Raw genomic sequence first — 11296 nt, 5'->3', positions numbered from 1 at the left:
CCTGGGGTCGGACAACAGCAATACAGCCGTTCGGTTAGGACATCAACTCCTAGTTCTCAACCTTCCTCGAGAACGCCCAGGAGAGCTCGAGGAAATTCCTGAAGGAGATCCGGGGAGGGCCAGCGACATCAGCCCGTCCCAGAAGACCGTCCTGCGCCTCGTCCAGCTCGCCCAGAGCGGGACCAGCAAGCTGGCAGGGCCGAAAGGCCCCCACCAAATTTGATCCGTCCAGACGGAACTAGGATCGCCTCCCCAGTCAGGCATCCTCCTTCTCCAATCAGATATCCGTCTCCTCAGCCCGTCCGAGACATCCCAGCTTACGGGAGTAGTAGGAGAAACCCACCATCAGCGGGACCTTCCCGGCGTAGCAGGGCGCCTGAAGAAAGCTCAGGTCCTCACCACCAAAGACGCACTCCAAGCCTGTCCAGCAGGAGTCAGTGGAATGGCAGCCGCCGGAGTGATCTCTCCGGAGGAGACCTGCGTCAGCGACTGAGTTCAACACAAAGTCACCAGACCACCCAGGGAGGCGACCTTCGAGATCGCCTCAACTCTCATAGAGAGGATCGAGCTAGAGATGGTAACCCGGCCCGCTCGGCGGGAGTCCGATCCGAAGTACGTAACGGAGGGAATGTCCCAAATAACCTATCTCAAGATAGGAGGGGCAACAACCCACCTAATATGTACAATGGGTCCGGAGCTGTTGATCAACCCTGGAATAACCCAGGATCTCAGGACCAAACCCTCGAGCGCCTAACTCAGATGGAGGAACTGATGAGGAAGCTCCTATCAGAAAAAGAAAAAGACGAATATGATTCGGGTGACGAAATGGAACTCTTCGCCCCCAATATAGCAGCGACGGCATACCCATCTGGTTTCTGTATGCCCCACTTGTCAAAGTTCAACGGGGACGGGAACCCGTCGGACCATTTAGGGATGTTCAACACCCTAATGATGGCCCATAACATTGGCCCGGAGCTGCGTTGCTTGATCTTCCCTTCCACACTAACCGGACCTGCCAGGCAGTGGTTCAAGCAAAGTAAAAGGCAGTCAATCAGCTCCTGGAAGACTTTCTCAGCTGACTTCAAAAGGGCGTTCCGCGCCTCCCAGGCCGCCCGAGTCCAAGCTGATTCCCTAGCTAACGTGAGACAGCAGCCCGGTGAGACGCTGAAAGCCTACTTGAGCAGATTCGCGAATGTCGCTGCTCGAGCCAGAGACGCTGACGATAGCTCTAAGCTCATGGCCATGAGAACCGGAATCCTGGTCGGGGGAGACCTGTGGAAAGATATCCAAAGGAAAGGATTCGGCTCGGTTAACGAATTCCTTAACAGAGCCCAGGAGTGGATAAACTTAGAAGAAGCTGAAGCTTCAGCCGCGGGGACCAGCCAGGTTCCCGAGAAGCCCGCTGGAGCGGGGACAGAGATCGTGGTGGCGATCCCCGAGGTCGCGCAGAAAAACCAGCCCGGTGGTGGCAAAAGAAAGGGGAATGGTGAAAACAGCCAGCACGGTCAAAAGAAGAATAAGTCTGTGGATAAATTCAAGCCCGTGTTCACGACATATACCGAGCTCACCCAGTTCAGGGAAAGTATCTTCCTGGCCAACGCTGCTCGGGTCCCCTGGAAGAGGCTGGAGCCATTGAAACACCACAAGGGAAAGAGAGATACTTCAAAATTCGGCCGTTTCCATAACGACGTCGGCCACAATACCGACGATTGCAGGCATCTAAAAGATGAGATAGAGACTCTCATCCGAGCAGGCCCCTTGGCGCAATATTCACGAAACAGGGTCCCAGCGGGTCGACCCGCTCCAGAAGTCCCAGCCAGTCAGCCCGGGCCTCGGGTAGATCAGGACGTCCCTCCTCTCGTGGTCGAGGGAGAGATATCCACCATCTTTGGAGGACCGCACATGGCTGGCACGAGCAGAGGCGCCCAGAAGAGGTATGTGAACGAATTAAAGGCCCACAACGGAGCGGAGTTCGTTCCGGAGCAGCGTCAGTCAAAACAGCAGCAATTAGAGAAGCAACCGATTACTTTTACGGAGGAAGACGCAGGCCATGTCCAATTCCCCCATAATGATCCCTTGGTCGTAGCAGTCCAGCTCGCCAACCGGAAAGTGAGGAGAGTGTTGGTGGACAACGGAAGCTCGGTGAACCTCCTATTCCGATCCACCTTAGAAAAGATGGGTCTAACTGTCGCCGAGCTAAAGGCGACTTCCATGATGCTGTATGGTTTTTCGGGAGAAGGATCGACAACGATAGGGACGATCGGGCTGGTGATCACCCTAGGAGAAGAGTCTCGGACAGTCTCCAAGCTGCTTGAGTTCGTGGTCATTAACTGCTCCGCTGCCTACAACGCCATTTTGGGCCGACCTACGCTCATAGCTTTCGAGGCCATCACTTCCATTCGACACCTCGCCATGAATCTCCCTACTTCAACAAGAATCTGTACCATCAAGGGCGATCAGCTCGCTGCCAGGGAATGCTACAGCATTTCCATGAAGGGAAAGTCTAAACCCGGGCAGCTGGCAATGGCCATTCAGGGCGAGGAGGAATCTCAGGGACCCTTGGCGGGTCCTGAGATTGAAAAACCTCAGAATCCCGAAGAGGAAAATATCGCCTTGAGTGAGGACATTGACCCCCGAGTAGGCGAGGACAGATCCGAGCTCCAGGCTATTTAGGAGCTCGAGGAGATGAACATAGATAAACAAAATCCATCACGGACGGTTAAGCTTGGGAAGAACCTCTGCGACAAGAGAAAGGCGAAGCTGATTACGTTTCTGAAGAATAGCTTGGACGTATTCGCATGGTCTCACGAGGACATGGTGGGGATCAGCCCGAGTGTCATCATGCACACGCTCCATCTAGATCAAAGCGTTCCTGCCAAGTCTAAAAAACAAAGGTGTTTAGGAACAACCCGAGCTGAAGCCCTAGAAGAAGAAGTGGCCCGGCTCAAAAAGTGTGGCTTTATCCGCGAAGCCAAATTTCCAATTTGGGTCGCCAACCCCGTGCTAGTTCCAAAGCCCAACGGGAAATGGCAGACCTGTATTGACTTCTGCGACCTGAATAAAGCCTGCCCCAAGGATTGCTTTCCATTGCCAAGGATCAATCAGCTGGTGGATGCCACGGAGGGGCACGAGCTCATGTCCTTCATGGACGCGTACTCAAGCTACAATCAGATCGCGATGAATCCGGCAGACCAGGAACATACCAGCTTCATGACCCCAACGAATGTCTATTGCTATAAGGTCATGCCGTTTGGCCTGAAGAATGCCGGAGCTACCTACCAGAGGCTAGTAAACAGAATGTTCGCGGACCAGATCGGAAAGAACATGGAGGTGTATGTGGATGACATGCTCGTAAAGTCAAAGACTGCCGACAACCATGTTTCCGATCTGGAAGAATGTTTTAAAATACTACGGGAATACGACATGAGGCTCAATCCTCAGAAATGCACGTTCGGAGTCGCATCGGGGAAATTCTTGGGGTTCATAGTCAATACCCGAGGAATCGAGGCAAACCCCGACAAAATCAGGTCACTGCTCGAGCTTCCTTCCCCCAGGTCGCGGAAAGATGTCCAAGGCCTCACAGGAAGGGTGGCAGCACTCAACCGGTTCATTTCCAAGTCAACCGACAAGTGTTTGCCCTTTTACAACCTGCTCCGGGGAAACAAGAAGTTTGAGTGGACAGTAGATTGCGAAAGCGCATTCCTCGATCTGAAGGCGCATTTGGCTGAACCGCCCGTGCTGTCCAAGCCCAGGGCAGGAGAGCCTCTTTTCCTCTACATGGCCGTCACGGAGGATGCAGCTAGCGCCGTGCTAGTACGAGAAGAGGACCAAGTTCAAAAGCCAGTCTACTACATCAGCAAGAGACTCCTCGGAGCAGAATCACGGTACCCACTGATGGAAAAATTGGCGTTTTGCCTAATCACAGCCTCGCGAAAGCTCAGACCGTATTTCCAGTCCCACTCGGTACACGTCATGAGCGATCAGCCTCTAAGGTAGGTTTTGCAAAAGCCTGAAGCATCGGGACGTTTGTTAAAGTGGGCGGTCGAACTCAGTCAGTTCGAGATTTTCTATACTCCACGAATTGCCATAAAAAGTCAAGCATTGGCTGACTTCGTGGCGGAGTGCACGGGATTCTAGGAGGATCCATCAGAAGGCCTACTTCAAGTCACCTAGCCGCATTCGTCGTGGAAGATCTTCGTTGATGGTTCATCTAACGAGAACGGCTCCGGGGCTGGAATCATTCTAATATCCCCCGAGGGACATAGATTCCACTCGGCGCTAAGGTTCGGGTTCAAGGCGTCTAACAACGAGGCAGAGTACGAAGCTTTGTTAGCTGGGCTGAGGGTAGCTAAGGAGTTAAAGGCGAGCTCCGTCCAGTGCTTCAGTGACTCCCAGCTCGTGGTAAACCAAGTTCTGGGCGAATATCAGGCGCGGGGACCCAAGATGGCCGCCTATTTGGCGAAGGTAAAAACTGAGCTGTCCGCATTTGAGCGAGGATCGATCGAACAGATACCTCGGGAACAGAACGCCAACGCAGATGCTCTCGCCAAACTCGCCACCTCGGGAGAGACAGAAACCCTGGGGTTGGTGCCAATAGAGTTCTTGAAAAAACCAAGTATAGAAGGAGATCGGGCAGAGGTCGAGATGATTGATGCCAAGCCGACCTGGATGACCCCCATTCTTGAGTATCTCGTCGAGGGCAAGCTGCCTGAAGAGCGTAACGATGCACGGCGAGTCTTGTATCAAGCTCCAAGGTACACGCTGGTCGATGGTGTGTTGTACCGACGTGGACATTCCCTACCTCTCCTCCGGTGCGTTCATCCAGGTGAGGCACAGGCCATCCTGCATGACATTCACGAAGGATTCTGCGGAGACCATGCTGGGGGGCAATGCCTGGCCTTAAAGGTTCTCAGGCAAGGTTATTACTGGCCGACTCTGTCAAGAGACTCGATCTCGTATGTGAAAAAGTGCGACAAGTGCCAGCGTTTCGCTGCGGTTGCCCGAGCTCCTCCAGTCGAACTGAAAATGATCTCGGCCCCTGATAACTCTACAAAATAGAGTTATTTTACCATATTTTATATGTTAATTGTTGCTTAGTTCTTGAGTTTTTAATTAACTTATTAAGTTTTTATGTAATTTTTAATTTATTAGTCTTAGTGTAGTTTTATAGATTTTTATATGTTTTTATAGATATTTTATTATAATATGTTGTAGTTTAATTATTTGAAATTTGTATTGTTAAGTTAGAAGTAAAAGTGTAATTCTTGTGAACTTAAATGCTATATTAAATTAAGTTATAATCAATATTTTTAAAATAATTAATATGATTTATTTATATTTGAAAATATTTGATTGTTATTTAATTTATTTTTATCTAGGAATTATATTATAGTTTTGGGAAAAAGAAAGAAAGAAGAGTGGCTTTTGTGAAAAGGAATTAGAAAAATTGGCACAAGGCCATATGCTCCATTCAGCCCCACGGCCCAGGCCCGCCAGGCCCACTGCCTCTTCCATCTCCTCTCCAGGCCGTACGGACTCAGCCTCACCATCTCAACTTCATTACATAAGCCGCCCAGCCATTAGCAGCTCGCCACCTGTCGCAGCCTGATGTCTCCCAGCCTCTTCAAGCAGCATCAGTCCACAAGCTGCCCAGCCGTACGCCTGTAGCTCTTCAACCATCTCAGCCAGCACTCAGCCCAAACGTGGGCTCTCTTCAGCCTCATCTCCTTCAGCAGGCCCACGTTGGCCCAGCCTTGCACCAGCCCGTCCGTACGGCCCAGCAGCTCCACGCCTGGCACAAAACAGCCCAGCCGCCTGCCTTCAATCAGCCTCTTGAGCCCATAAAATTACATTTTGTCCCCTATGACAAAAATGCCACATTTTTACCCATTTTCTACACACTTTTTACCCCAAAATCATCATCACTCCTACAATTTACCCCTATGTACCATATTATTATTAATTTAATCAATTTACTTAATTTAAATTGATTATTTTAATAATCTCATTTTGGCTATAAATAAGGGTTTTGAAGACCATTTTGGGGTGCTTAATGTTTTTGGTTACCATCTTTTTCTCCCATTTTCTCTCTACCATTCTCTCTTCCATTTGGGTTTTTCAAGAGCATTTTGCAAGTATGTATGTCATTTATTTTGTAATTTCTATTCTAGTTATGTGCTTCTAATCTTTTTCATAAGATTATTAAGATCATGATGAAGCAACTTGTAACTAGATAATATTTATGTTGTATGTTGATTTCCCTTGTAATACAACAAAGTTTATGGATTTTTCTTCTACATATATTTCTTTCATCTTAAATATCTTGTATTTTAGATTGTTAGAACATATTTACACTTTGTTCTTCATTAGTGCATAAACATAATATTCTTTGTGTAAGATGTGTCATTAAATTGTACACATCCATGCTTAGAACAAAAATATTATGTTTTGCCTTATAAATAATGTTCATTGATTTATTTGTTATTTCATTAGATTGATTTACACTAAATGCTTTGAAATTATAATTTTGAAAAGTGAAGAAAAATCCTATCTTTTTATAAGAAAATTGTGCTTAAAATTATAAATATTTTTGGAAAATGATAGTTTAAATTATTTTAACTATCACTAAAACTTGGGAATCAATATACTAATAAATATTATTAAACTTACATTTTGTGGATTCTAGTATCTTAATAATCTTTTCTTTTAACACTTATTGTCAAATCATTATTGGTTTATTTTCATTCTCTTAAATAGCTTTATTTTTCAATCTTTTATTTCATGTTCATAATATTAAAACTCATCAATCTTTGGAACTAGGTTAGAATTTATTACTTTTGACTTAAAATAGTTTTCTTTTTGATTTTAGAAAACTCCCTTGGGTTCGATCTCGTGCTTACACGAACACTATTCTATAAATACGATTCGTGCGCTTGCGAGTATAAATTTTTAAACATACCCATTTTGGGTCCATCAGCCCCTTGGCCATTCGCCGTTTGGGGGATAGATTTTGTAGGCGCCCTGCCTACCGGAAAGGGCGGGGTCCGTTACGCCGTGGTAGCCATCGACTACTTTACTAAGTGGGCCGAGGCAGAGCCGTTGGCAACAATAACATCGAAGAAGGTACTCGACTTTGTGGTTAAAAACATCATCTGTCGGTTCGGCCTGCCGAAGAAAATTGTCTCCGACAACGACACTCAGTTCGACAGCGGCCTGTTCACCGAGTTTTGTGAAAGGCACGGAATTTTGAAAAGCATCTCCTCTGTGGCCTATCCTCAAGCAAACGGCCAGGTCGAGGCTGTCAACAAAACTCTAAAGGCGAGCCTCAAGAAAAGATTAGATGAGGCAAAGGGGGTCTGGCCAGAGCAGCTCCCCCAGGTCCTGTGGGCGTACCGGACCTCACATCGGACTCCTACGGGTCATACCCCTTTCTCCCTAACCTTTGGGAGTGAAGCAGTCCTCCCCGTGGAAGTTAAAGTTCTGTCGCATAGAGCCCAGTCCTACGACCCAGGTAGGAACCACGAGCTCCTATGCCATTCCCTAGACATTATCGATGAAAGGCGAGGGGATTCGCAACTCCAGCTCGCCCATTACCAGCAAAAGATCACTCGCTACTTCAATAGTAAAGTCAAAAAACGTACCTTTAGCATTGGCGACTTGGTGTTAAGGAGAGTTTTCCTAGCCGGGAAAGATCCCAAAGATGGAGTCTTGGGACCGAGCTGGGAAGGACCATACTAGGTCATTGAAGTCATCAAGGAAGGAACTTATAAGTTAGCTCGACTTGATCGAGGGGCAGTCCCACAGACTTGGAACGCCATCCACTTGAAGAAATATTATCAATGATCCACTTGTAAGGCCTGGAAGGCCACTTTTTATGTATTAATAAAAATCAAGTTTTTCTTTTTATTTGCAAGTGTAATCTTAAAGTAACCACGGAAGACCCTTTCCCAGTTACTTGGGGGGCATATGGTACCTGGATATAACCAGGTCTCCTTAACGACTTAGATGTTGATTCTTATCTATGGATCGTTGCTCTTCTTAAAGAGCTCGAGGTATGGATAAGGGTTAACGCCAACTAAGTCATATCCTGGTTTTAACCGGGTCATAAAACTTAGAAGTTAACTTAAATTTATTGATCGTGGTTTTTCTTAAAGAACTCGAGATATGGATAAAAGTTGACGCGAACTAAGTTTTCAAAATAAGCTCCTGGTTTTAACCAGGTCATAAAACTTAGAAGTTAACTTAAATTTATGGATCGTGGTTCTTCTTAAAGGTCTCGGGATATGAATAACGGTTAACACGAACTAAGTTTATCAAAAAACAAAATATGTGTATTGTAGCCAAAAGCATGAAATATATAAGTTAAAATTGCAAGGAAAATTGTCTCGAGGAAAAAATACCTCGTGCTAAGGATTACATAAAATACTTCAAAATAAAGAGAAAAAAAAAACGCCCTAAGCCCCGTCAGTCGGCCCCTTGGAGGTCGCGGTCTCACCCTGCTCCGCCGCACCAGAGGCTTCCCCAGTCTCCGAGGGCGGCACCTCTTTGTCAAAGCGGGCTTGGAACTTCACCAACAAGCGCGCCCAGAGACTCGACGGCATGAAAGAGAAGTCAGCCTCCGGGTTGTGGGCCCAGCAACGATAGAACAGTTCCTGCATGGACTGTTCCGAGGTGGCCCGTTCGGCTTCGAGGGCGGCCTGGGCCTCGGTCTTCGCTGCCTCGAGGTCTGTTCGCGAGGTGGCAAGGGACGTCTCAAGCTCTTGAACCAACTCTTGGCAGGTCCGGCCAATGATGTCGAAAACAACATGCATCTGAGCTCGTAACCCACGTTACTAGCTCTCATGATAGTGTTGAATGTACTCAGGTGGCTGCATGGGTCGGTTTTTCCTTCAAACGTTGGGACGTGAGGAATCCGGAACCCTTGAGGGAACTGAGTGTTAGAAATATTGGGAGCAAACGGCTCGAGCTCCTCATCAGAGTCCTCATATCGACCGTTCCCTCGTTCATTCTTCAAAAGCCTAAAGGCTTTTTCGAGCTGATCAATCCTTTCTTGGACTGGGTCCTTAGGCGGTGTCTGGAATTGCCGTTCATTGATTATGATCCCAGGCTCGCGTCTTCATGAGGGATCTCTACGCCCATTTAGGTGATTCCTTAGGTCCGGATTCGTCTGATCTCCCTTCCCCCCTGCTCTGATTCAGATGATTCTGCAGGTCGGGATGGGTCTTGCGGCTTCCAGTATTTTTACGACCTCGGTCGCGTTTACTGACGGACCTGATTTCTCCGGACTCGTCACTGGTGAAACTTATTGATCGGTCATTTCGTGGTGAATCCTTTCTATGTCGCCTTGTCTCCGCAGTGCGAGACCGGGACGTCTGACTTCTCTCAGATTGTGTGCCTCTCCGCTCCTGGAAAGTCTCCCTGTGTCCTTGCCTATCCCCCGTACGCCCTTGATCCTGATTTTGAACAGGCTGAGCGTTTCTACGGGGAGGTGAAGGATATCTTATGGGAGACGGTGGGAACCGTATAGGTGACGGTGGTTGTCTTCCTTGCTTCGGCCTAGAGGGCCCAGAATTTGCCCGAGATGGGCCAGTTGCGTTCGGTGCACTACCAGGAACCTGAGTCCGAGCCTCGGTAGGAGCTCGGTTATTCTCAGTTCCTGCTTCTGCGGGTGTATTAGGCGGGACCCGAGCCCGGGTACTCCTCTGAGGCCTAGAAGGGGCGGATGGCTCTGCTGGTGTTGGAGGTTGTGCCGGCCTCCTTGTGGCAGCATTTTTTCGTGGACGTCCACGGGGCCTCCGGGGAGGAACGTGCACGTCCCTTGGAGGAGGGACTTGGTCTTCGCGCGGAGGCGGGGGCTGAGCCACCTGCGCCTCTGCGGCTATCCTAGTCAACTCCTCGTTACGTTTGTTGGCTTCTGCCAACAACTGTTTCAGCTGCGATTCTCCAATTCTACAATAGGGACATAACGTGCACGTCCCTAAGCTACCCGGTTTTGCACTCAAAATTCCCAAAACTCCTACCCAGAAATTGTTCCAGAAAAAGCATCCTAAAACCCATACTCTAAGGTGATTTCCTACAACAAGTATGTCCTAACCTAAAAAGGGCTGTCACCCTCCATATCCACGCAACCCAGAAAACCCTTGCATGCGGCTACAGTAAATTTTTTTTACCTAAGCTACAGTAGCATGTTTTCAAAGTGAACAGGGTCAGGAAACTTACAGTGTATGGCTGGAAGGTCGACGAGAGTGCTGCGTTGGTAGGAGCTTCGTCGGTGAAATAGCTTCCAAAGCTTCGGAGAAACTCGTGCGCCTAAGCTTCTTGAACAATGAAAATGGCAGCCACTGAGTCGAGGGTTTCGTTCTTCTGAAAGTTAGAGAGGGAAGAAGGAAAGAGATTTGGGAAATTTTGAATGAAGGGGTGGCCCGTGCGTAGGGTGGCCACCCCCTTTTTATATACGTGAAGGATCACGTGTAGAAGGCTCTTGGATGACCCCAGTGAGGGATCCGAGGCCTTCCACTCGAAATACGGAACGACGGCTGGGCATAGACTAGGCCATTAAATGCGGTTCTCGTAAAACGTACCATCACCACCCACTACGTTCCACGTATCAGACGCCTGTACAAAAAGTGGAATGTGAAGGGTTGTGGGGAAGTCTAAAAGCCCCTACTGTGGTCTTCTATATATGACGTCATATACCACGAGCAGGAGCTTGGGGGGCAGATGTACGCCCTGGTTTTCCCACGGGCTGATTAGCAGGTCGAGCCTCGGACTAATCATGGTTAGTCCGTAAATTTCCCCAGGCCGGAGCTCCTGTTTTCGAGGTCGTACTTTCTTAGCTCGAGGTATCCTCAAGGACTCGCCAAGGTTGCCCAAGACTGGGGGAAGGAGTCTGAAGGCCGAAGGTCGGGTCAGGGGAGCAACTCGTGGTACGAGCTGCTCATGGATCTCTGACCCTTTGTAAAGTCAACACACGCAAGATAAACGTGCCTATATCTGACATCACGTGTCCGATATCTCCCTGACTTCTCGGACACGCAACAGGAACGTGCGTATTCAGACACCCACGGCTGGGTTGGGCCGTGCGGCCCATTATCTCCTTACCTATCGATTTGACCATACTTATGTGTTAGGTTTAGGAATTAATCATGAATGTCACAGAGTTGATATGACAAATAAGAAGGTCACGGGATGACCTCCTTACCAACTTCCAGGTGCCTTCTCCTATAAATATGGAGACCCTGGGAGTTGATAAGGGTTGGAAAAAATAGTCTCTGGAGAGATATATACTTTGTAACCA

The sequence above is a fragment of the Humulus lupulus genome, chromosome 6 (genome assembly GCF_963169125.1).
Source record: "Humulus lupulus chromosome 6, drHumLupu1.1, whole genome shotgun sequence".
Lineage (NCBI taxonomy): Eukaryota > Viridiplantae > Streptophyta > Magnoliopsida > Rosales > Cannabaceae > Humulus > Humulus lupulus.
Note: the sequence above shows the minus strand (reverse complement) of the source record.